This window comes from Orussus abietinus, unplaced genomic scaffold (genome assembly GCF_000612105.2).
Source record: "Orussus abietinus isolate OABI.00-Male unplaced genomic scaffold, Oabi_2.0 scaffold7, whole genome shotgun sequence".
Taxonomy (NCBI): Eukaryota; Metazoa; Arthropoda; class Insecta; order Hymenoptera; family Orussidae; genus Orussus; species Orussus abietinus.
Window position 1 is genome coordinate 724,859 of NW_019394453.1, and position 27,135 is coordinate 751,993.

General features: G+C 45.3%; 1 protein-coding gene across 4 annotated transcripts in view; it reads left to right on the plus strand.

Annotated features, from left to right (window-relative positions):
• The window catches only part of LOC105704027, a 132,536-nt gene that overhangs the window by 24,902 nt on the left and 80,499 nt on the right, over positions 1–27,135 (plus strand). For 3 of the 4 annotated variants that reach the window (XM_012432868.2, XM_012432867.2, XM_012432871.2), the window contains exon 2: positions 15,878–16,102. The gene's annotated coding sequence lies outside the window, so the exon portion shown is untranslated. Of the gene's footprint in view, positions 1–9,403; positions 9,485–15,877; positions 16,103–27,135 lie in introns of those variants that run through there. The other variant, XM_012432869.2, reaches the window with a different exon arrangement.

Here is a 27,135-nt window from a genome sequence, read left to right on the forward strand (position 1 = left end):
CGTGTCAAAACCTATTTAAGACCTACAATTGAAGGTTCTAAGTAGCATGGAAATTTCAACTTGGTTAGCTTCGTTCCAAGTCAACGAGAGAAGAGTGTTCCACAGAATTTCCGAATCTCCGGGATTTCTTGATTAAATCCCTCCCCAGTTTTCCGGATATTTTCCTATGTAAAGCTCTCCGATCCGTAGGGAAAACATTGAACTCCGATTATCGGCGTCGAGGCGCGTTTTGCGATCGTGGGTGCCCGATTTCGGGGCCGGAAATGTTTGCAAACGATGACGGCAAACCTTCCGTCGGTTTTGCAAATATTTATCGGTTTTGGCTGTCATTTCCGCGAGCGGGAAATATCTGGCCGCGTTGAACTGCTGCGGTGCAGCTTACGTGGTTTTAACGCGCAATAACGAGGACGGTCCCCTGACAGGGCTCGGTCTCTTGATAATGCTCAAGGAGGCATTTCCCCTGCGTCGTTGGTACACACCGAAGTCATTACTCTCCGAGGGAGCATTTTATTCGGACTCATGAACCGCATTACGACCGTATCCTCCCGCAATTACGGTTTACAGCTCGCGGCCAGCTCGCAGGGCTCCCGTGTCAACTATCAACCTCTGAAGCACCGTTTAAGTGCGTTTCTGACTCCGAGCAATATTTTACTGACTGTATATGCGCTTGATATTCACCCTTTTATCGGCAGAGCTCGTAAATGCGATCGTGCGAGAAATCTATCATCCGAGGGGGAAGACACCCACGCGCGGTTAAAATGATTAGTTCTCCCTTTTTTAATCTACGAAGCTGGCACGAAAATGCCGAATCTATCGTGACGATTTAAATCAGCGTCCAGCGTTTTCAAATCTGTCTACAGATTTCCAACTTCCACGACGCGAAACTCTTTAAAGTGGTTTTGCGAAATCAATAAGCACGCTTATTAAGTAAATCCCCGAGTGCGGTGGAAGTTTTGCACGCCGTGCTTGCATAAAATTTCCAATATATGTTTCAAGTGTTTATTGTAACTATTTTCTTAACCGTGGTGGATACTATGTTTAAGGCTTTTGATAGATAATCTAGTTGTTTAGCTGGAATTTGAGTTTTCTTTTTTTTTTACTTTATCTTTGATGTGGGAATTAAAAAGTGTCGATGGACGTGCGCATTACTGGAACTTCACTTGAATGGGTTTGAAGGAGCGAAAAAAAACCTTCTTGTACACCTTGTCGACCTTATTCCCGGAATTTACTTGAACCTCCAGCCGAGAGAAGTTTGCAGCCATAAGTTTCCATTTCTTCTCCGGAAATTCCGGGTTCTCCCGGGTTTACAAGAAGTTACGAGCTGCGGCGTGCGAACAAGTGATTCACGCACAGGCGTAAAGTTCGTACTTGCGCACTCTCTAAGCGGGAGGGAAGACCGCCGAGCTCGGTAATATCTCCCAGCAAAACTGCGCTCCTCGTATCGTTTGCCGAGGAACTATCTTTTAGGGCAGCTGCACGATACGTTACTTATGAACGTTTAATCCTTGAAGAAGGAGCCGAGGGAACCCAGGAGAACTTGGGTTGCTTCAAAATTCCAGAATTGGGTATAACCGTTCCCTCAACCTTGATTAACCAACCCTTAAGTTGGATAACTCGGAACAACTCTAGGGGTGAGATGATGTTACCCTGATATATTCTCGTTAGGGATGCCGCAATAATATACAGAGTATATCCGGAGACATTTAGGACTGATTGCTAAATCGCGATCAGGTGAGATGGCATTGGTGTAGTATCCTCAGGGGTGCTGCAACTGATGCACTTGCACTTTAAGAGACATTTCGGGATGATCGTTAAGTCGCAATAAAAATTAAAGAGGAATTATCTCGCTGTAGGGAGGTAGATGGAAACGAAGATCTTCGAGCTTCATATTTTAGAGCGAAACTGCGCTCCGCATCTTTGCCGAGGAACTAGCTTTTAGGGGAGCTCCACGATACCTTACTTACGAACGTCTAATCCTTGAAAAAGGATCCAAGAAAACCCGGAGAGCTTAAAATTGTCGACCTCAACCGACCAACCCTCGAGTTGCTTAGCTATAAAAAATTCTAGAGATGAGATGGAGTGATATCGGTGCAGCTTCCGCCAGGAAGTTGTTACTTCGGAAGGATCGTTAAGTTGTGAGAAAATTCACAGATAGATTACCTCGCCACAGTAACGGGGATGTCCTTTTTCGAGATCTGGCTTTTCGTCACTGAACATTTTCCCCCGTGTATATAAATAATCCAGATATGTCTGACCTCGACATGCACTTTTCACGTGGAAACAAAGATCTTCTAGATAAAGGGTTAACTTTATGCTTCTATGTCAGGGCTAAGACCTGACACTTGCCATGCGATTTCAGAAACTTGGGCCGCTAAGGATTAACAATATTTCACGGCAAAGCTGCACTCGGCATCTCGTTTGCCGAGGAACCATCCCTTCGGGTCGTCCTATGGAACGTTGCTTATGAACGTTTAATCCCTGAAGAAGGCCAGGCAACCCGGAAGGGCCCAAGATGCTCGAGGACGCCAGGGCCCCCAGCAAACCTTCCTCGACTTCGCCCAACCAACCCTCGACTCGGATAACTCGGGAAAGTTGCCAGGATGAGGTAGGGAAACACGCCGGTGCAAGTTCTTCCCCGCTGCTGCAACTGTTGCACTCGCACTTCCGGAGACACTTCGGGACGATCGTTAGGTCGCGATGAACTTCCGAGAGAGGCTCCCTCGCTAATGGAGATGCTCCTTCCTGTGTCCTAGCCCTCCCCTCTCGATCTTCCCTGCAAGGATAGTTAAAAACCAACTTCGAGGACATGAAGAAAATTGCCGCATTTCCAGTGCTCGTGGAGCTTGCCGCGAAGTCCTGCATAAAAGTCCCTTTTCCCTGGAGTCCCTGTTTTCGAGGAATACCCCGGTTTACCTTGTTACTTAAACATTTAGGATCAGGATCGGGCCCTTTTTTATATCATGTCATTCTTGAGGACGTTCCACTCCAATAATACGTCCCTGCTTGTTCACCCTCCACCCTCTTGAAAAAAATCTGCGATGAATTCAAGTTAATTCGATATACTAACCAAAGTAATTTTAGTGTAATTATGTATACTGGAATTGTAGGAAATTCGCAAAAATTCTTATCACTGCACCTTGAGGTTCCTACCTTAAGCCAAGATTTGTTTCTCATAGACTTTGGATGAGTTTTTCGGTAAACATTCTCGATCTCGACGGAGTCAACACTTCCATCCAAGGTCCATCTATCTTATCCGCGGTCTACATCTTTAAGAGTCTATCTATCGACGTTCTACGTAAAGATCGATGCGGCCCTATCGGACCTTATCATCGGCTATCGGGGTCCTCCTAACGAACTCGTCTTAATCGGCTTTAATAATCGTCGCCGCCTAGGCGGCTTCTTCTCCGTTTCTGGCGGTGTAATCATGCGATTACGCTCTTCCCCCCTTGACTTCTGCTACTTGAAGGCGAGCCGAACAGATTTTACGCCGCCTGGAGATGTTCCCTGGGAATTGATCGTAAATCGGAGACGCGAGCCAGATACGAGTCCGATCTCTTGATATCGGGACTCGATCAGCGTTAATGCGACCGTATACTCGCGGACGATTACCCGTGACGTCGTTTAAGGGGGTAATCATAGAGACCCAAACAGAGGTATTTTATGGGAGTTTTAGTATCACAGAAATAAATTCGAAGGACCTGGCATTTTTGCGACTTCTTCAAAAGTCCATTGAGCAAGATTTTGCCGAAGGTTTGCTAAAAAGAGATGGAATATAAAAATTTTACGGCAGTTTCTGTGACGCCTAGTCAAACGTTCTGTGACTTCAAAAGTTCTATTCATGTGAGATGAGTGAAACAAATTTTATTGGCATAATCACCAAAATAAAAGGAAACTAATCTTCATAAAAATGGCAGCTGAAAAACGCTTTGTGATTTTATTCCGGATTTTATTCTACTTTATTGTACATAGTAATTGAATTAGAACCCAATTTTGGACATTGCGTGAATTTCGATAAGCCATCGGGAAGGAAAATCGACTTTCAAACCTTACTTTTGTCAAGACCCTTCACAGAGCACTGCGATGCGACGACACGTGCGCATAAAATCTCGATAATGTTAACAACCAATGGAAGCGCCAAAGCAATTGGAACCTCTCGTTGATTTTTCCACCCAGATTTTCCCATCGACTGCAATCAAAAGATACGCATCTCACTCAAGTCGCTCGATCTCGACTTCCGATTTTTCTGAAGGGATCGACCGATAAGGAATTTTCCGCGGAATGGCTTCTCCGTGTTTTTGCACTCTTTCTTTTTTGTTTGACGTTCCATCATAACATTTGTCGAGGTTTGTCATCGTCGACGTGTCGGAGCGCTCGTGATAATGGTTCGACCGAGTCTAAACCAAGGAAGTGATAACAGGCCAATCGACGAGGAGTGTTTTTTTTCTCTCGGCGCATTGGTGACTGTTTTTTTCCGATTTTTGTGCTGCGTTTGTCGAGGGAATGTTTTCAGAATTTCGCTCGTAGAGATGCATTGGGGAGGACGGGGGGTCGGGCTCGTTGATAATTGATAACTCGGGCATTCGGGTGACTCGGAACGACGTCACGATTTTCGTGGAGGCGCAATCCGAGACCGGGATAAAGCGATTCGAGGTCAATGCCGAATCGCGACCGATGAGTTGTCGGCTCTGTTGTTGTGTCGTTGTTTTACACGGCCGATTGTTAATCGGGACGCAATCCCGAGCGAACGGAGCGATAACGCGAAATAGCCATTGGCGCGAATTAAAGTCCCTCGACCTTCGACGTATTATTATTTCCCATTTTCTTCCTTCCCTTGACTTCCCTTTCGAAGCGAACTCGCGTCGCGTTCCTCGGAAATTTGTCAATTTATTTTACCTCCACCCGCGTAGTTGTTCTTTTTTTTTCCCTTTTTTCTAATTTATTTCTAATTCATTCCCCGAGGAAGTAAGTCTTCGATGGATTTATCGAACGGTCGTATCTCATGCTGAGATGGAATTTACATTTTACACTTTACATTTTACGGAAATGCACCGAAAGACGGTTTAGGGCGCAAAAGGATGATATTTCAGTCCGATGATTCCGTGTGAGCTTTATCAAGTTTAATAAGCGATTTTCATTCTTCCTTTTTAATATAACTTAATTGAGGTATTACGTTCTCGTTTTCGAGATTAAGCTGGACGTGTCGATAAGATTCCTCGTCGGTAAATTCTGCAAATCGAGGATCGAGCTGGATTATCTCCTCTTCTCGTTGACACCTGGCAATTGCTACCCCGTTTCTCGCACCCGTCGTTATCGCTGTCAATGACAGTACTGTCGCCTGTCAGGACCGCGATCAGCGCGGCAATCAGAGGCTATTAAGTCCCCGCGAGGACTGATCGATCGGCGATCGATCTCCGGGGTGGTCCTTTGTCCTCGCATGTCATCACGCCTCTGCCATTGTCATCACGCCTCTGCCATTGTCATCGCACTCGCGCGAGAACTTGGCAGACTTCGCTCGCACGTAATTGAACTCACCAGCAAGGGAGATTCAATTTCCTCTCGCTTCAGGAGCTGCTCTGCTTTGTGGATCCTCGTAAGTAGTCTCTCTGGGAAGTCGAGCCCTAAACGAAGCTGGCCGTTGCCTCTTTCCGCTTTTTCGGGTAAAGCGTTGTCAACTTACTCAAAAATGTCATATCAGAATTTCCCCAAAATTTCTCCCACCTGGCATAAAAATCCCTGAAGCGAAATTCTAGTCACTGTTGAATTGGGCAATGGAATGATAAGAGGTACTTCTTAAACGTGTCCAAAAGTATTTTCATACATTTTGAGAAAGTTGATATTTACTTACGTTAAATAATATACAATGCGCGAGTAATGCAGTCACGCGCAATTACGTACAATCGGAGGAAAATTGAAGATAAACAAAATGGCGGCGTCGCTCAAAGGAAACGTTTTTTCCGCACATCTTTTTTCAAATATAGGAAAGATTTTATACACAACGAGCACAAACGAGGCACAATCGAACACATATGGCGGTTTATGGAAAATCGAAAATGGCGACAATGGGTCATGTGGAAGTTAATGAAATAATTATTAGAAAATAAAAAATGCGAACAGTTGCGCGCAAATAATTTATGCGTGAATTTAGTTTAGAAGTGCAGAATGTGACGCTTCTAGAAACAAAAAAAGTTGTAAAATGCGAAGCGTGACTAATGAACCCACAAACTTTTCCGTTCAATATAGATATAGAAGATGTGAGAATAATGCAAAGGGCGTGCCGGGTGACGAGGAATTTAAAAAAGGACTTTTTATGAAGTAGAAAATGCGTACAGCGTCGCACATCGTGGAAATGGCCGATAGGTAGGGGGACTTGATAAGTAGATTACGAAGGATCTTGCAGGATCGCCAAAGCGCTTTCTTCAATCATCTGTTCTCGATGGATCCTTTTATCCGGCAACGGTCTAAATGTCAAAAGAGTGCGTCTCTGCGTAAAAGGGCGAGTGAAATTGGATTTCTAGGAGTTAGCGAGGGTCATGTCCTGTTTTCAGCACCCCACGTGTTTTCTGCGTAGATAATTCATTCCTCCTTTCGGATCATTTCATGTTCTAAAAAGATTTCATTCAGGACCTTCTCTCATTGGCTAGCAATGACTTCGATCAAAGTTACTGAAAGTCCAGAAAAATCTCGAGAATTCCCGGTCCATTTAATTACTTAATTATTTTTAATAAAGTTCGTCCAATTATCATCCATTAGCCCGATCGGATGTCCGCGGAAAGTCCTTTTTAGATGAATTTAGTAAATCTGGTATAGTCTTTGGGAGATGATAAATCGTTAAATGGAAGTATTCCGTTATCATTGAGTTCCAATTGAACTTGTTCGAGGATCTTGGGCAAGGATTCTTGTTAATATTCATATCGTGTTACTAATATCACAAGGAGGCCGTTAGAAAACATTGTAGTGTAGGTATTTGTTTTAAAGTAAAGCTTTGAAGTTATCACTGACTCACATAGGCGACGACCTTTTGGGGGTCCTTTAAGATTCAACGGAGGACGAAATCGAATCATTGGAGGGTAAAGGATAACGAGGGGACACCCTTCTTTTTCATTTTGACATGTTCCTCCTGGGCGATCCTGGGAGAAGCAGTTTCGGGGAGGAATTGATGCCCCGTATTCGATGGGATGCTGATAGGAGATATCGACGCCGATTCTAAGAGACTCTGCAGAATCATTTATATTTTTTTAAGGACGGTATAAAAAACTTTTGCACTCTCTTAATAAAGTATAAGGACTCTAGGCATCTTTTTAAAGGACGAGTAGAAGTCAGTAAAATACTTACATCAGTAAAATAAATAATTTTCAAGGATTCAAATAAAACATTCTTCATCCCTAATATATCACGCAATAATTTTATATAACTTTTGTAACAAGCAAGGAAATCCTGTCAATTGGTGTCCTTCCTACACGCACAGGTGCAAGGATAGAGATTCCATTAAGAACATCCACGGTGTGCGGGATAGCGAATTATTGACACGTCCTGTAAAGGATAAGGAAAAGGATCTTCAATTCCCACTCCACTCGATATCTGTCCTGAGTAATCCTAATCGAAATAGGCTGCAGGATCGAGTCAGTGACCCTTTTTCGATCCGTAGAAGACGTTGACAAGGATTCCATCCTGGGGGACCCGCTGACACTCTCCTCTTCGACGGATCCTTGTTGATCCCCTCTGCTCCCCTCTTTAAGGACACATATCATGAGGGGCGATTGTGATTCCCTAGAACTTAAAAAATATCCCTAAAGGACCTTTTTAACACCTCTCGAAATCCCGACGAAACGCATCCGCGTTTTATGCAGGCGAGATGCATCTCTCGGTTTCAAAGGGGTCGTCAAAGCCTGCGAGTCCTGCGGAGTGATAAGCTCCTGCAAGTCGGATATCCTTGCGTGTTACCTTCCAGGTCTCCCAGGACGAGTTTTTTTCCTCCCCGGGAAAGCGGAGGCTGCCGGGTGTAAAGATGCCTCATGAATACCGCGGAGCAGCTCGCAAGCTCGGGTTTACGGGATCGTAAAGCTCGAGTTTCGTTCTAATGCCGCCGCTAAACAAGTCAAGAGAGCTTGAAAGCAGATCGGCCGCCAGGTGCATGTCTTTAATTAACGCGATCGATCGCGCCTCCGCAGAAACCCCCGCAGGAACGATTAAAAGTACCGCCGAGTTCGGTGTCTTTCTTAGAAAATTTTCCAAACTCCAACTTTTTCTGCATTTTCCCTCCCGGCTGTGGCCGGACGCGGATCGAATGGATTTTAATTTGGAATCGTTCTCGCGAAGTTTTTTAATTAATTAATTGAAATTAGCCGTGGGAGTTTCAGGGAGTAATGAAGGGTGGCAGAGTACCCACGTTTGTTCGAGATTGATGCAGCTCGTGGATTTTTGGTGGAGAGTAATCCGTCCATGGACAGTTAAGGCTGGCCCAGGGTGCTGCTCATATGATAATATATATATGTTGAAAATATATGTCAAAACATATTGTTTATAGAAAACATTTATGTACGGAAATAGATATTTTTCAGCCATCTCATATAAATAAAGTATATCTCAGAATTTATTATCGGATGTATATTTTGCCGAATATGCACAATCGTACATTGCGTACTAAGGAGGTAAAGTGGGTCTTTTAATGCCCGGCGTGACCTAGCGATACGATAATTGCAAACATTTTTGTTGTTGGTGCGATTATTCCTGCAGTAAGAGCAAAACTTTATCCGCAATGCTGTCCTTTACTAAAAGTGCTAAAGCCTTTTTTTCCTTGTACGGAGAGGTGTACGACGAATTTAAGGCACACCATAACCACTTGAAATGCGCATGTGCAGAGGGAACTGCCATGCCCTGAAGTTTTCGAGCAATCGTAATGATACTTATTTAAAAGGACCCACTATTTTCTACGCATGCGTGAATACTATAGACTATTATATACTTAGACTATTATAATATTAATTTACGTGGCCATAATCCAAGATGCGTATCGCTTTGACGCAATCACGCCGGCATGTATGTACCATCGGTGGTACACATCGAAGGACAAAAACAATAGTTTAAAATTTCTACAGGCGTCAATGTGTTAAATTATCACGCCATTTTGACGGGTAACAGCTGTCTAGATAGTATAGAGACAGTCTCGGGGGATGAATGGGGAATCCATCGATAGTAATTGTATCTTGCGATGGGAGTGCTTGTTACTTGTCAGATGTCTCGACGTGACGTCCTGGCGAGAGGAATCATGCGCTAGTTCGAAACTCGGCAGGGTAATTGACCGCCTATCTCGGCCTAAAACGCGGGGTCAACTTTGGGGTATTAATTTCGTAATTGTTGTCCCCGCAGCTGTCCGTTGTTGACCCGGGAGGAGTAAACTTTGCTTTGCAACTGACTCTCCGTACCCTCGACGGTCCGCGTGTTCTGCCTTGAATACTCGTCAGTCTACATTACGTCACGAAACAAGGTGAACTCCCTTTTTAAACATTATAAAAAATTCCGTTTCGCTTGTCTACGTCAAAATGTTACACCTATTTGATACTTTATTTGCTTTTCGTATTACCATTGACATCAAAGTGTTTAAATTGTCGCATTAAGGTGATGTCAAAGTGACGGGAAAGAGGTCTCTCGTTCGTGAAACTTCCCTCTGAACTGAGTGTATCGAGTCGCTTCAAACATTAATATGTGAATATGGAGACTCTAAGGAAGGTCCTGACACTCATGAGATTGCAATTGTTTAAAAATGCGTTTGTAGATTTTTTAAAGATTTTTTTTTAATGAAATTTCACGGGGGTCAGGACCTTCCTTATAGTCTCCATATTTACATGGAAAGATTTGAAACGATTCAGTGCACTCAGTTCGAAGAAAAGTTTCACGAACGATTGACCCCTCGGACGCCACTTTCAAATCACCTTAAATCCGCGGAAACTACATCATGCGACATTTGTCTATATGAAAATATAACATAAGATTTAATGCAACAAATCGAATGCTTTTTACTATCAACGGTAACACGGGAATTAAATATATTACCCGAAATTGTGACGTAGACAAGTGTCGCGAAATATAATTCCCACGGAATTAATGCAACAGATTGAATATCCACGATAGAATGGCTTCTCTGAGGAAACTAATAAGAATTCAGTAAGTTAATTTATCGCGTATCCTCAGAGTTTCTGTTGTTCTCTTAGGAGCTTGTTACAACAATACGCGTGTTTCCATGTTTTTCATTGTTTCCACGTAATAATAAAAAATTCAGGGCGTCTTATAGGCGGCTCTAGAGATCGGCTGGTTTAACGCTTTCCGAGACTCTCTCGTCGAGGGTTTTCTCTCTCCTCTCGCGCAGCCTCCCGGTCCATAAAGTGCTCAGCTTTAATACGCGAGCTTCCAGAACGATTACAAGATTGCACCGCTTTTTCCCCGAGCGGGTACCCTCCTGGACGCGCCTGGAAGTGCATCTCGGAGGTGCATCCAGGGGCCGTTCCTCGAGCACTATATTTGGCGCAGTACGTCATGTACCCGATGTAATTGTCGGGTATCCCGATGGCGCGGGAAACCGGCAAGAACTCGGCCTCTCGGCGAAGCCATTACCATTTCGTTCGTCCCGGTGCCTAGGACTGGTTTTCTTCTCTGGCCGTCGAGTAGCGCGATATTGAGGTGTCGTTTTGCCTTGCCAGTCACGTTAGCGCCGAGTTACTCGCATCCCCGTCTACGGACATTTTTACGGGGACCTGCTAATAGTGTCTTCGCGTCTTCCTTACGAACTTCCGGTTCGCGCGTTAACGTCGATTAACGTTTCGCGAGAGCCGAGGAACTTTGCCGCGCAGGTGCTACCCTGCGAAAAGGGAGGCTTTCTTCGCCTTCCCGGCGATGGAACTTCCGGTTCATGTTTCTTCTTTCCGAATATTTCTCGAGAGGAAACATTTCGGTACGCTCGTTATTTCAGAAAATTCTCATTCGCGTTTAAGGAACGCAACAGTTCGGATCGATTAACGTTTCGCGAGAGGCGAGGAACTTTGCCGCACAGGTGCTACCCTGTAAAAAGAGAGGCTCTCTTCGCTTTCCTGGCGATGGAACTTCCGGTTCATATTCTCCCGGTCTCAATATTCTTCGAGAGGAAACATTTCGGTACGCTCGTAATTTTAGAAAATTTTGTTTGCGACCGTAGCAGAAGTTTCTAACATTAATTTATAGCTTTTTAAAGCACATTTGATTAATAAGGTTAGCATTTCCGTGAGTGTATGAATCCGTGACGCTCATGTATGATTTTTAGGCCGATTGAATGCAATTTTGATGCATTTCCGCAAGATCCATTGGTGGACCGGCTCGAAATGCCGTCAAGTCGCGTCTCCGGCTGAAAAGGTCCTGCTCGACCTGGCGGGTCTCGGAGTTACCTTTGACCGGGGGAACATTTAATTTGTCGGAGTTTCCTTTGTGCCGCCGGAAGTTCGAGTGCAACGTTTATCTCCGGCGCTGCCGAAAGCAAAAAGCCCAAGGGGTACGGTGCCCCTTAATTTATTCGACTTTCCACGTCCCGTCTCGCTGCAAAGGGCCGAGTGGAAATTACGGGAGGAAGTAGTAAAGCTTATTTCGAACTTTGAATTGTTCTTCCCCGGTCGGAATGACGGAAGAAAGTGATAAATCGCAGAATGATATCGGAAAATCTGTATTGGCCGGGTCGATCGAGCTTTACTGCTTATCGATCGGCATTTTCGGATGTCACAGGTATCACGGATCATAATAGTACATTGTGTACCAAGGAGGCAAAGTAGGTTTTTTAACGCCCGACGTATTCTTGAGGTACGAGTCGTTGGCTTGCGAAAGTACGAGTCAAAGACGAAATGAATTTTCTGTCCTGCCCCAACTCCCTCTTATTTGTTTGATGAAATCTGGGTGAGATAAGTCATAATTTTCCCATTTTTCCTAGGGGGGAGCGGGAAAATTTCGGAAACGCAAAATACGTAGCTTTCGGTTCATCGTCGCTCGTAAACATCAGAAGCATTTTTCTTCCTCTCCCTTTTTTTTTTTTTCGTAAAATATCGGTACCCATCCGAAAACCCTCAAAATCATTACACAAACTGCGCCGCTCGTGCGCGAGAGGTCTCTCTTTTTTTCGGGCATATTTCCGGGGTTTCCCTATGACAATTCGGGCGCGTCCAGGGGAAGTTGAGAGACAATTTCTGGAAATTCATTTCCTCGGCTGTCCCGCTAAGTACCCTCTTCGTAATCGTAACTGTAACTGAAACTGCAGCCGTAACTGCGACCACTGCAGAGGCTTTTCCGAGCGGGCGCCGCCGGCTGCTCGGGAAATTCCCTCCTCCTTCCTTTCCCTTTCTCCCCGGTTTCCGGTCGGAAAAACCTCTGGGTGGGATTCGAGTCCTCCCGGTGAATTTCCTCGGCAATTATCGCGCACGCCGCCGGCCTAATTGCCGCAGGGTTGTCAGCTTGAAAGCGACTCTTTCGGCTCGGGTCTCTGGCGCTTTTCCTTCCCCCCTTTTCCCTCTTTTTCCCTCCCCCGGGAAAATTCGTCGCCCCTCGTCCCGGCTCTTTCCTGCGACCGCCATCGAGAACCGCGCCCTGGGGAAATAGCCCTCGTTCTTGAAACTCGCTTCGAGGGAGTCTCGAGCACCTTGCCAAGGGCGGCTCCGAACAGCCTGAAGAGCTCGCGGTGTTGGAGCAAAAAGAGGAAAAAATTACCGTACTTACATGTGACTTTCCAAAGGCAAGTTTGTATTCCCGGTAATGAGGCTAGGTTTGCATTCACACCTTGGGACGTGCACCCCTGGACGGGGTGCGTAAAATTCAGGGAAAGGGTGGACGCGAAAATGCATACAACAACTTTCGTTTAACGGTGGCAAATCGCAAATTTTTAAATCGCTAAAGATTCTGCCAATGTCTGATCATTTACTTCAAATTGATTATATGATTGTTGTTATAAAAGAAAAATGTATAGCTAGAATCGAATTTATATTGCATTCATATATTATTATTATTTTTGATGTTATATTAATTTAAGCAGCCTTTAGTTTATTATTTTATCACTGGACGATATTTGTTCTGATTTGGCAATATTTCGCGGAGGAAGTGGAGACTTCCTCAAGAAAAGTCTGGGCTTTGTGGGCTAAAGCCCCTTTTCAAATTCTGAACAAGGTTGTCTAGCTTGAGGGTGAATCCTGATTTATTTCTATGTTTTATCCCAAAAGTTGAGACTTCTTAACTTTTTTCTAGTCCTTGAATGCGTTTCAAATTTTTTTCTTTTCTTTTTTTTATCGCGATCGGACCTAAGTCCTGAGGAAATGGCACCCAGCACTGAGCAGACCGCTTCGGAGGATCCTGCCGAGGGATGCTGCAAATCCTCTGAGGGATTTTCCAGTGTTGGGAGAAGAAATATTGAATTTATGACGGATTTGCGGGGGAGAATTTCCTGGGGAGAAATTTCCCACGGGGGTAACCTGCTTTGGACTCATTACTAGTTAGGGAACTGACATCACAGGAGTAAGTCTCGAGCTCGGAGTCGCCGGAAACTTTTCGGCAAAGTCAGACCGGAAGTGTTCGTCTTTCCGCTTCTCTTTCTTTTTTCTTAAATTCACCTCGAAGCGCTGAGCAAATTATTGGAATCGAACCTCGCGAGGGCAGCTGAAACTCACTTTTCCACCCTCAAAGAATTTGTCCGGGATAGGCAAAAGATTCGTTGCTTATCTAGGATGAGCCTTATCAGGTGATAATCGAATCGCTTCGAGTAGGACGATATGGAAATTATTTGCTCATCCTTCCCCCCTTACCCCGTTCCCATTTCCTGACATAATCGAATCGCGCTTTGGGAAATGGCGAAGGTGAATACGAAAGAATCCCTCCCAAGCTGGGGGATTTCTTCAGGGTGAGGGGTAACTAAATGTACTTCCTCGTCCCTTTCGAACCTCCCAGGAGAGTGTCCTGGAAACGACCGCAGACCTTCCATTAAAGATTCGGGCGAAGTTGGAGTTTCCTTTATTTTTGGCCACCCTTCCTCGAGCCACCCTTTTTCGGGCACAATCGAATCGCGCCCTGAGGAGAACGAGGTCGGGGATGCTCCGAGGGATCTTCACGGGCCGGGGAAAAAGGAGAGGAAATATTAAATCTGCATCCAGACTCCTCTCCTGCGGGAGGAATACGGGATGCTGAGAAATCCCTGGAGAAGCCCGGAAAAAGGCGGCTTCCGCCCTGGAAATCTCGCGGGGGTGAAAGCCCCCCATTTGACGCGAGTCGGAGTTCGCCGTTTCGCCCCCTGCGAGTCGAATCTCCCCTTCCGAGATTTCTCCCGTTTTTCTAGAATTTCTAGACGACGTCATATTCACTACGGTTTGCCGGAAAGCATACTTCCCGAAATGGGTTGCTGGGAATTTTCACGGTATTTTCCGCGGCGACGAAACGCGGATTTCTTCACCCGTGTCTGAAAATGACCTCGGGTTACCCCCGATTTTTCCTCGTTCGTCAATTTTTCTTCATGTAATTCTCCTTTTTACCGACTTGAGTTTTTTGTTCCATGAGTTCGCAAATTTTCTAAAGGTTCAGCAATTTATTCCTTGTAACTAAACGAACCACGTATTAATGAATAATGTACACTGCTGATTACTTCCTGCCATCTTTCCGACAGTTTATTTAAGCATCGGGAAACTCGATAGAGTTTTGCGCCAATACCTTAAGAAACATGCGCGAACGGCACTTAATACATGATATCAAAGTTCGGCACTTCAACGTGATGTACAATTATCACCGAAAGAAAATGCACTGAAAATGAAATTCGTCCGCGAACTTGTGGAATAACCCGGTGTCGTCGTCTTAGAATTCCGGCACAATTTGTTTTTCCAGACCTCGTGGAATATTATTTGAGGAAAATTACAGGAGACGGATAATTTCCCAAAGGCTCGGCGAGACGCAGAGCGATCTCTCGGAAACGTTCCCGGAAACTGGGTCGATCCCTGGGAATTTTCCGTGAGGGGTTCCTGATTAAGTCTCTCGATCAAAGCAAACCCTGCAATATCGAACTTGCGCGTTTAATGCCGAGATCGTCCTTTCGAGGGCCTCACAGGGATTTGTCTTAGCGGTTGTCTATTATGCCAGGCCTTGGCGCTGATTACTCCTCTCTCTGGCTGTCTCTTGCTGGTTATAATTTCATAATTCATTTTCCCTCCCCGTTTACACGTGGTTTCCGAGCCCCCCGAGCTTTTGTCGCGGGAACAAACAACCCCTCTCCGTGCTCGAGAATATCGGCCCTCTTCGACTCCAAGTTAACTCGATTTTCCGGCCTGCTTTCCAGCCTGCGATCGCGCTTTTCCTGGCTGAGAGCGAACCTCGCTGTCAGGGAAAAGTATCTCTTATAGTATGTGAAATGTGCCCTGAAAGAAAAAAAAGTAAATAAATAAATAAAGGCAACGTCTAAGATTCGACTCAAGTTCCTCTGCCACTATTGCATAAGAGAAATATGAACAAAGTCTCTTCTTATTATTAACAAATTTCCCGAATTTCTGAGATTTCCTACAAATGTATGGCCTCAAACTTGAACACTGCATTTACTATTGAAATGTCGTTGTTTCATTCTACATACTTTAGAGTATCTTCTATGGAAAAGGGTTAATGAGTTCATTCTCCTCGGGGAAAAACTCATCAAACGGTCTCTCCCTGATGGAGTTTCAAATTTCATCCTTGTGTCACTCCTCTTAATTAAATATCCCCTGTTTACCCATGGCCGCCCTCGGCCTCTCCTGCATTTCCAGGAAGGAACTACCCTACTTGGATTTCATACCGATGTAAAAAAAATATTATCTTACAATTTCCGCCAGGTTCACTCAAAGTTAACCCGATTTTCCGTTTTTTGTTCCAGGTCGCGATCGCGCTCTTCCAAACTAAGAATGAAATTCATCGAGCGGCTTAGCACTCGACTGTGAAATTCACCTGGAAGTTGGAAAATAGATCGTCGATCTGAGCTTTTTCTGTGAAAGCTCCAGGAAGTGCAGGACGTCTCTACTTTTACGAGAGGTGTCAAGATAGAGAGGACACCTCGTGGGGCGAGAAGTTTCCCCTGTTCTCCGAGTTGCTCCGAACTGAGGTGAGTGAACATTCTTCTTTCCTCTTCATCAGTGAAAATGTATATTCTTCGCCAGGGAAGTTGAGTCGAGTAGGAATGTTCTTCTGACATTGACACATTTTTTGGACGCTCACAATTTTTAATATTCTCGCCACGGCGTATTTTAAAGTCGCGCGGGCCAGAATTGGTGCAACGTTGGCTGGCTCAAATAAAAGCTTGAAGGTACGGCCCAGTTTTCCCCGGAGATGCCACTTGTCGCAATAATTGTGTCGAGTGGCCAAGTCAAGGCATCGGGTCGTCCCGTCGGTCGGAAAATTTCGATGCATTTTTTAGGGCGGGCTTCAAGTGCACATTGTTTCTCCCGAAGAAGTTCGTCGAGTGTTTACGGCGATAGTCGGTTGACGGGAAAGTCGACGGCTTTACCGGCGGCTTTTTGGTCCTTGAGCAAAAGGCTTGACACTTTTCTCAAGTACTGTATATTTACACACGCCAAGTTACCGTGAAAACATTCATCCTTGAGCGCTCTGAAAATTCCATAAAAATGACAACGCTTACAATGAAATACCAGCCGTCTGATTTTGACATCACGAGAGATATCATTTCATATCACGCGTGGCATCGCGTGTTGCGGGTACATAAACGCAAGCAGATTTTCCGGTGACGAGCGCGTAAATCTCCCGTAAATAAAAAAATTCTCCGTAACTAAAGCCCGAGGGTGATTTAAAAGCTCCCATCGCGCAGTCACTTAGGGAATGCTTTCCGCGAAAGTGCAGATTTTATTATGGGCGAACAGGTGCAAATGAATATCCTCGTCTCGTGGACGCCACCCCAGGAGACGAGAGATCGTAAACCCCAAGTTTAAATTAACTGAACTAATTAATCATTATTATTATCCGTTAACTTCGGAGTTGGGATTTTTATATCGCGGTAGAGTAGTCCTGGTTTTGATGAAAGCTCCCCCAGGTTTCGGGGGGTGATGAATCGCCGAATTTATCGAGCGACCCGAAAGTCTCCTTCGCAGGGGAGACCCTGACTTTTCATTGTCAAAGGACCAAAGGACGATTGCGCGTTGACATCAAAGTCGGGGGAGATGCATGTACCATCGAGAGAGACGAATAGAGCCAATACTTGTCACCAGAAGTGCGAGGGTCGAGGCTTCCTCGAGCTTTGGAGCTCCTCTATTTGGTGTCAACCTTGAACCTTGAACCGTCGACCTTAATCTCCGAGCTGGGACTTCGTCAGGATGTCAGGGTGTCAGGACTTTCTCCCTAGTTGAAGGATAGCAGTGAGGTAACCCCCAGGAAACAGTCAACGACCCCTGGCGAAAGTTACCGCGAAATTCCTCTCCTCGAATTTTACCGAAGCATTCTGGCTCATTTCTTCGTGTATACTAAATAATAATGTTTGCAGTCGCGACATTGTTTAACAAAAACTTCCACCGCTTTAAATGAAATTTTTAATTTTCGGCTAAGTGGCATTCTTTAACAAGAGTTCTCCAACAATTAACTGAATTTTGATTTCACAGTCGCGACATTTCTTGTCAACAATGTTCAACGATTGGGAAGAAAATGTTAAAGTACCCCGCGACTAGGCAAATTATTATTTACTATGAGTAATTGAAAAAATTTCGATAAATGGTAAATGGTTAAAAAAGTTACATGAAAGAGGAAGGGCGAAGGATCAAGAGAGCTTATGGGTTCCATCTCTGCACGTTCTGCATAATTTCGATTTTCTGGAGATCTTAGATCCTCGACCCCCCGGAGACTAGTCGGTGATGAAGAATCGGGACGCCTCGAAGAGTCACGAAGGGCTGCTTCTGAAAGGACCTGTAAAAGGACCCGAGTCAAAGCTCTTTGAAGCCGCTCCACGCTCTGCGATTAATCCTGGCGCGATCAATGAAAACAAGGAGACCTATATCTCCCGGGACCTGGACCAGGAGTCCAAAGATGGGTCCACCGAGAACACCCACCTAGGCAGGTGGAGCTTCAGGCGTTTCTTCGCCTTAAGGAAGCTTCCAGGGAATTACTGGACCGAGCTCTTCGGCTTTGCCTCGGTGCTTTTCATTCTGGGCCCATCCCGGCACTCCAGGAGATGCGAATTCGCCCTCCATTCGGGTCACCACGACTGGATGGTCGTTTTCATTCCCGGAATCCGGGGGGTATCATCGTGCGAATGCGTAGAAATCTCCGTGGGACTAGGTATACCGTATAAACAAGTTCTGATAAATTTGCGAATTTATATTGGATGGTTCTATTCCGACACGGTGGACTAAATGTATAGTACACTCGTGGATGCATTCAATGGACGGCTCTTTTAATTTTGCAAAGTGGTATAAATGCGATAGCGTGTCATGGAATTCGACATTTTCTTTTTATGAATTTAAAAACAATGCAGTTTAAATCGTCATATCATATCGGTCATTTTATGATAATTTCCCAAACTCAAGTTGTACGATATTTTGGAACATTTTTAACTGTCTAGGCCCTGCTCCCATTTTTTCCACTTTTTCCTCGGGTTGTCATGAAAGTTTTTTCCTGAAATTTCCGTCAGTCTTTAAAATTCATCCGGTTCCTCGTTACTTGTTTAAGAAAATTCCTGGGAGTACTCGGAAGGCGGTTAAACATTTTCATCTAAATTTCCTGGGAAGAAGGAAAGGGGAGGTTCAAAATTCTCTCCCGATCGATAGTTTAGAATCCGGGATCCGGGAGGCGATATATCCCTCCCCCGAGAGAGCGAATTCCTGCAGGAAAGCCTCGATGGGCGATTTTTCGATCGGGCCTCCGGGGACCATCGGCGACAAATTGACGAGCATTTCGCGGTACGGGCCTCTCCCGCGGGACCTGGGGGTCGACCGAGCGGGAACCTCGGGAAATCGGGATTAAACTCCTGGAGAGAGAGGGAGTATCTTCGTGTCCTGGGCTCGGGATCACCCCGGGTCCTCCGAGCCGAGTCGACGCGCCGTGGAAATCGTTTTCACGCTTCGCGGGAATCCTTAGTTCGCTTCGTCTTGCCGCAACATCCGTTTTCCGGGGATCCTCGCTCGCTGGTATCAAACCAAAATTTTCCGAACATCTAGGATCTACGGGGAGCGGAAATTGAAATTCAAAACAATATTGCAAGATATTTTCATTCATAAACCCTATTTTTAAGAGGACATCGTGAATAAAGAGCATTCTCTAACGGGTATTAGTCGCTAGGAAGCTCTTTAAAATTGAGATTTGAATTATTTTAATTAAAAAATTGCTATCTTCATTATACATTTTATAAATGGAATGGTAAAGTCTGCGGCTTTCTTTACCCGCTACAAGGTAAAAGTGCTAATGTTGGGCTATGGTAAACTATTGAGAGTGCGGTTTCAGGAATCACGAATCGCTTATCGACTTTTTTCACTTAACTTGTAACATACATGCACCTGATGCCATAAAGTCGCAACATTTAAACATTAATTTGAAATACGTTTATGATAACGCGTAAAGAAGTAGTGATTTAATTTTGGTTTGGCAAGTACTTGTGAGATGCGGTCATGGTCTCCTTTCGTTATGCTAAATAATTGCAATTATCAGATATAAGATTAATAATATTATCAGATATGCAACCTTGATTTTTGAGCACCGTAGATTTTTTTGGACAAATGCGTTTACGTACAGAAAAGCGTAATAAAAATGGTAATCGAACGTGGCAATCGTGGGCGGTTTACTCTCATTGAAGTTCCGCCATGGGGAGACCTCTAAGTGACAAAGCAGTCACGGGAAGCATCGCGGAAACTTGGGTCACGTAGTGGCTTTAAATCCGAGCCGACCTCGTGGAAATCGTTTTCACGCTCGGAAGGAAATTCCGCCCAGCCCTGGCGCAGTTTCCCGCTAAAAGTCGGGATCCCGGCGTTTCCGGAAACTTCGAGAATTCGCAAAGAGGATATCTCTCTCTCTCGCTCCCTTGGAGTTGTTGCGGGAAGTTTACTCTGTCGAGGTAATCTCTCCTCGGGTAATCCTTCGGCTTTGAGTTTTCCGCCGGGTCCGAGTCGAGCGAGTTAATTTGCTCCTTTCGCATGCCCGGAAGCATCGGCTGCTTATGCAATTATGCAAGGACCATCGGCCGCATCCTAAATTCTGGTGAATCGGCCTGGAGTGGAAAAAGTTCGTCCGAGTTTGGAGGCTTTCCGCTTTTGAAAAGGATTGGGTTAAAACGAGAAAATTGAAACGTCTCGCTCGGTAGTTTTCCAACTGCCCGACTAGTGCTTTCCTCGGGATTTTCCTTTTCGGATCTGACCGGGTATGTCGTCGGGAATTTTCATACTCTAACCTTTCGATCTGGAGTTTTGCTGAGAATTTTCCTTTACGAGTTCGTCGACTGGCTGCTTAGTCAGGAATTTTCCTTTTCGAGCCTTTTGACCGGACGCTTCGGCGAGAGTTCCCCTTTTCGAACTTTACGACTGCGGATTTCCTTCGGAATTTTCCTTTTCGAATTTATCGATCGACAGGAATTTTCAAAACTTCCGGTGGAAAGTTCCATTGCGAATATCCCTTTTCGAATTTGTCGACTGGCTGCTCCGTCGGGAACGTTTTTCCTTTTCGAGCCTTTTGATCAGACGTTTCGTCGGAAGTTTCCCTTTTCAAATTTCCCGCCTCCAGGGATTCCCTTTCCGAATTCACCTTTTCAAATTTGTCGAACGGATACGCAGTCAGGAAGTTTTCCGCCCAAACTTTTCAATTGAAAGTTTCATTTGAAATTCTCTTTTCGAATTTTTCGACTGGCTGCATCGTCGGAGATCTTTTTCGAAGTCTTTTGACCGAACGTTTCAGTTCTCCTCTACGAATGTTTCGTCGGGCATTATTTTTCCACGATTTAGTGCGGGATGAGTGGAAAGTGGGAGAAAGGGAACATAAAGTGGAAGTTACGGTCCTTTTCCGGCACGATAATTCCTCCTGCCGTCCTCCCGATTTTTATACCCTCTGCCTACAACCACTCACTTTCCCCATAATGGACCGGGTCCATCAGAACGTAGCGCATCCCGCGGGATTTATGTTTCTGTCCTGGTCGCCGCAGGCTCGCAATTAGTTGCCATCAGGAAAACCTTCGCCAGCTCCTGTTCTTTGAAGGGATTCTATAGAAAGCTCATGAAAATGTCCATTAACGTGAGAAAATACTTTTACAATCTCCGGAAATACCCGAGATCGGATCTTCTCCATCTTTTCTACCGACAGAAGAGATGTACTCTCGCGGAAATCAATTGCATCGCCTTTTACGCGTAATCCTTCGTCCTGATGAAATTCAGCCGCGACATAAAAATTATACGATAAAGTAAAATTTAATTAAAACTCCTGTAATACTCCAATTCAACTTTATTCGTCAAATTTAAATAAAAACCCAGCGGATTCGATGGTTTTCGTACATCCATTTTGTTTCCTAAATTTTCAACGTTCTCTAATCAAGATGCAAATTTCCAATCTTCATTACAGCACCGAGAAATGCTTGCAACTACGCGGAGTTTAATTTTGCAAGTTTCTCCAATAGTTAATCGATAATTTGGAGTCAGCAAGGGTGGCTGGAAATCGATTAGAAAAATAAACATCGCCTTTAGCAGATCGACGATAAAAAGAAATCGTCAAACTAAAAGGCACCTTTCGGTGGAAAAAGTTAATTAATGTCGAGCGAAAAAGCTTTTCGGTCCAAGTTTGAAGCTCCCTTGGTGCGTGGAGCACTTCATCGGAGTGTTCGAGTCGTTTGAAAATTTCGCGATTTTTTGCTAGGCCGTAATTTCCGGTCGCCCGGAGAAAGAAAAATCTTAATCAAGGGACGATAAAAGCCGCGGAGTTTTTTTTTTTTTCTTTCCCAGTCGGCCGCTCGTTAGCGTTATTGGATAATGGTACGTGAACTCTTCTTTCCCTCGTCTCAGCCTCTTTACGAGAAATTTCAAAGCCGCGAAACTGGTCGAGTTTCGATCCAAATAGCCGAGGAGGGCGGCGAAGTGCAGAGGTCCTTTGCAAAAACCATTCTTCCTCGACTAATTGACATCGATAATTCTCGTGAGACACGCATATCCCTGAGAAAACATGCACGTGAACGATCTTTTTCCCCGGTCCACGCGAGGGTCTTCCCTGAGGAACTCCATGAGTTATCCCGAGAAAGCGACTGATCGATTTCGGCGATTCCCCTCCTGGATTTTTATTTCACCCCTCACTCTCTTTAAATTAAGTTATAAATTTTTTCGAGACATCTCGAGTTACGATTCCGTCAATTATAAGTGGTGTTGGCGTAAGTGGTTTTATATTAATAGCAGAGCTTTCAGGGTGGTGGAGCTTAATTGCGCTCGTGGGCTTCTCGTTACGGCGGATTTGACGTGACATCGCTGATATGACGAGCACTCATTCGCTCTTTTTCGGGCAATTTAAGCTCTTTAAAGCTCGTCCACTCGTTCTCCTGGGTCGGCATTACTGGAAGGGGTGACGTGCTTCCCCCGTTCTAAAATAAAAAGCTCCCTCCGTCGATTAGGATTCGTCGATACGAGGACTTGCCGAACTCTCCGAGCTCTCCGCTGATTATAGGGAGCTTTCGCTCGAAGCTGCTCATCGCTGCTCGATGAGCTTTCCCGTCGAATGCAGACGAAAAGGCAGGAAAATGAAACCCCCCTCGGATCCTCGCTGTCCGAATTCCGCTGTTCTCGGTTTACGCGAAAATAGAAAAGCGCGAAAGCTCCTGCCGCTTTTTCCCCCGTATTATACTCCCAGGCCGGTAGATGCGCACCTCGCGTAAACAGAAAAATATTTGATCGAGTAAATAAAATTAATATTGGTTCAATAATAGAATATAGTTATCATACGATAATCAAATATTTAAATCGACATGGTGAAATTCCTTGCTCGATAAATATCGCTTGATTGCATCAAACATTGTGACAGATCAAGCCCGATATTAACGTAATTTCGGGCATTGACTCACTCGATCCAGACATTTTCAGAAATGATCCAGAAGCAGTCGATCGATCGATTTCGCTCGGTGAACCAAATTCTTTTCCCAGATGTGAGAATACGTCGGAACCGCGGGTACCAGGAAAGACGGAAATCCGCCATTAAATTCCCCGTTTTGCTCGCCGTGTACCCTGAATATTGACGAGGCTTAATTATCATTAATGCATATTAATTACGAGATTATTTTCGTACATTAATTACGATTCGCGCGCCGAACGGGCTAATCCGTTCACCGTTGAGGTGCACTTATCGCGAGAAACTTGCCGGGTTTGCCGAGCGAATTAACTACACCCGGTGCTCTATTTGCAAATCTGCAAATGGTTCGCGCCATTATTACTATTTCGGCCAGTCGAATTGGATTTCAATTCCGCCGCGGGTACACCGACCGGAAGTTCGCTTACCGTGCTCGCCCCCCCCCTCTGTATGAATTATTGCGGCCAGAAATTCTACTGCGACACATCCACCCTCGTCCTCCGACTTTGACAACTGCGACCAGACCGACGCGAAGTTGGATCGCCGCGAAGCTGGCCCACCAATTGGAAGACGCGCGCTCGCCGGCTCGTGAAATTAGTTGGCGACGCGTTTCGCAAGGACTCGGCAGACACCGGAAGCTGCACAAGTGTCTGCCGACGCCATTTTCACGCGTCCCTGGCGTGTTCTTCAGAAGGGTTGGCTAATTTCGCCCCCGCTAAAACGGGCCGGAAGTCCTCGAATTTCGACCCACTCGACGAATCTCAAGAGGGGGAAAAAAAAATGTCAAGGAGACAAATCTCGGGAGACATTGTGTATTGGATCGTTTGATTATTTCTTCGGTGGTCGTTTTGTCTGAGAATAAAAATCCCACCATCTGTGGGGTGACTTAACGTGAAAGCGGCGTCAAAGAGTTCTCGTTCATGAAACTTTTCTCCAAACTGGGTGTACCGAATCGATTCAAACTTTACAATATAAATGTGGATAAATATAGAGGAAATAAGGAAGGCTGTGAAACTTATAAAATTTCAATTTTTTTTATTTTTGTAATACTTGTTCGTAGATTTTTGTCAGATTTGTTGTAAGAAATGAAATTTCATGACCTTCCTTAAAGCCCTCCAGATCCACTTTGTAAAGTTTTATACGATTCAGCACACCCAGTTTGGGGGGAAAGTTTCATGAACGATTGACTCTTCAGATGCCACTTTCACATCCCCTGTGTTATCAAAGTGTCTCATATATATATATATATCATTGTTTCTTTACGTTATCTCAGACAATGCTTATCTGCTAATCCGCAGTTTTCTTAATTCTTATCTTTGAAGCGTTGCGATTCTTTTGCAAGCATTTTATTTTCAACTCGGAGGAGCTGAAAGAGATCCCCGGAATTGGGGTGAAATAGTAGAAAAAATGTAAATTGCCCTTTCCGACAATGGCGGCGTATCCTTGGTTCGGTTCGGCCTGTGACGCCTTTTATGCCGTCCAATCGGTGCATTAATATTCCCCCCTCATATGCATGGCGGGGTGCAGAAAAGTGCGAGCCGGAAACTCGGAGGGCCGCGATTTCGGTAACAATGGTCGTCGATACCGCGATCGGGACGGCCGCTTGCAGCTGCAGCTGCATCATTGACGAGATCTACCGCCGAGCGATAACGAATTCGGACCGCGTCCTCGCACCTCCGGCTGCACCGGGAGCGTCGTTTTAATGCGGCCTTCGTGTTTACTAATTGCTTACTTTCCCGCTCGAAAGAAGCGCCTCCTCGCCCCGGCATTCCGTACCACGTGTCCCGTAATTATTTATCAGAATTAAATTTCAACGCCAGCTCCGTGAATTATAAGAGGTACCCCGCCGAACCGGACTCTCATTGATCAACGTTTAATTAACCCGCTTACTTTATTGCACGTGTTTAAATACGTACGTATATATATATCAATTAATTCGAGGGGAAACGTATTATGCATGTTAACGAGGTAAGGTCGAACGTAATCGATGTGAAATATTGTTAAAAGGCTAGGCGAGAGGGACGGCAAAACGGGGGGAGGGGGGACGAGGCGTGATTTTATGAAGTGACTTAAGGGCTCCGCGTGCGATTTTCGCGCGTTAAGGGCGCGGCTTGCGGACAATTAAGACGGAGCTCGGAGGAGCCGTCAAATCGGACGTATCTTATGTAAACGACGGCGCATGGAAACTCGCGCGATCGTATCGGCGCCCGCTCGTATATAAATCGATTCATTATATCTGGCCCGTTTATCGATTATTATCGCTCGCTTATGTCGATTTATTGCACCGAGGCTGCGCCCTTCTCAACTCGGCCCACTTTCGTTGGCGCCACCGAAGCGTTGGTCGCGCCGCCTCAATCGGCGAATTATTGCTCGACGTTAAAATATGTCCCGACGTCTTAATGGTCCGGGCATAGATCCACCATATTGGCGAAATTTTGAAATTTCGTCGGAAGGAGTGTTTTCCTTTATCTTATAATAATATGGAATCTTCATTGATACGCCAGGAAAATTTATTTCATACGTATTTATCATATAAAAGATTTAGAGAATAAAGTTACCTTGAATTAAGTACCTAACGTCAGTCACCGACTGACGCCACGCGACTGCGGAGATCAACTGCTGGAGATGGCGCTACCCCCACTCTTCACCCTCGGAGGTGGTGGGGGTGCCAGCGGACCAATCACGCGCGAGTGGGGGGCCTCGATGCGCGCGCCGCTTTTATCCCCACCACGTCGCTGTCGTATGCCGAACGGGGAGCTACTGTACGTCGATCGTACCCCAGCGGGGTGACTTCGTTTGCCGGTATCGATGCGAATACGCGGTTTGACGTTCCTAGCAAGAGGGACCACCGACGTAGAGTCCCCTTTGGAGTCTCAAGAGGCGAACGTCGTTTCGTCCTTAAAGGGTCCTAATTGGCCGCGGAAATGGCGGCTCGGCGAGCGCCGGAGGACGACGTCCTGCTTTTTCTTGCCGACCTTTCCTGGCGCGCCTTAGGCAGGACGTCGGGGGGGAAACTTCGATTCCCCAGCGGACATCCATCGTCGGGCGAATTTCGTACGCGCTTCAAGTTCTAGAGGCGGAGGGAAAAGCGTCGGACGAGCGGCTCAAAGTCGAGGCGAGTCGTCCGGCGGACGACCGACGGGAATTTTAATGAGTTCCTCGGCGTCTTGTATTAAAATCACCGGGGAACTCGCCATTTAGGATCCCCCTGATGCATTTGGCTCGCTTAGCTTATATTGCGCGCGTGCATAATTGACCGCTAATTGCGACCAACCGTGATCGCCGCCCTTGAGGCCGAAGGATCACCTCGGAGGTGCTTCAAATGGTGCGAAATGAACCAATTTTCTACTTTTTCGAAGACAAATGTCCATCTCTCGAATTTTCGAGCGATATTTGTGGTCTTATGAACGAGTGACTTGTAAGAATGAAAAAACAAAAAAAAAATAGAGTATGTTACGTGTACCACTGCTTAAGCGAAACTCGTGATATAAAAAGGTTGTTATTATTTCGATAAAGCACGATATATTAGTGAAGGATTGATAAAAATATGCTTCTATGACGGACATGACCATTTTTGTTCAGAAGTTAAAATTGAATTTATAGGTTTATCATAAGTAAAATGTGATACAGATGGTTTCGGATGTAATGCATCTATATTCAATTTATAATTTAATACAGCTGCAACACACGGAGCTCTTCATGGAGGAATCTTAGTTTACTAGTATCCACTAGGAACTGCCTGCATCCTCTTATTCTTAGCCTGAGAAAAAATAAGTCTCAGTCTTGAGACGGTGTTTCCTTTCGCGATGTAAATGATACATAACCTCCAAGACAGATCGAAATTATCGATCATGGTTAAAGATGTATTATTTTAAAATTATCGACGAAAGATATGGAAATTTGTGGATCTTCGTGCCAATCGCTTGCAATCATCTTTCGAGTGTTCGTAAGTCGGGTTCATCGAGTTCGCGTGTTTCCGCCCGGGATTGCTTATCGGCCCTGGCTGTAATCACGATTTGCAATTCGGAACAAAGAGCCAGTTTCCCTGAAAAGTTCGGTCGGAAGCTGTCGATTTTTCCTCGCCGCGTGAAAAACCTTCCGTTGATTAAATCGCAC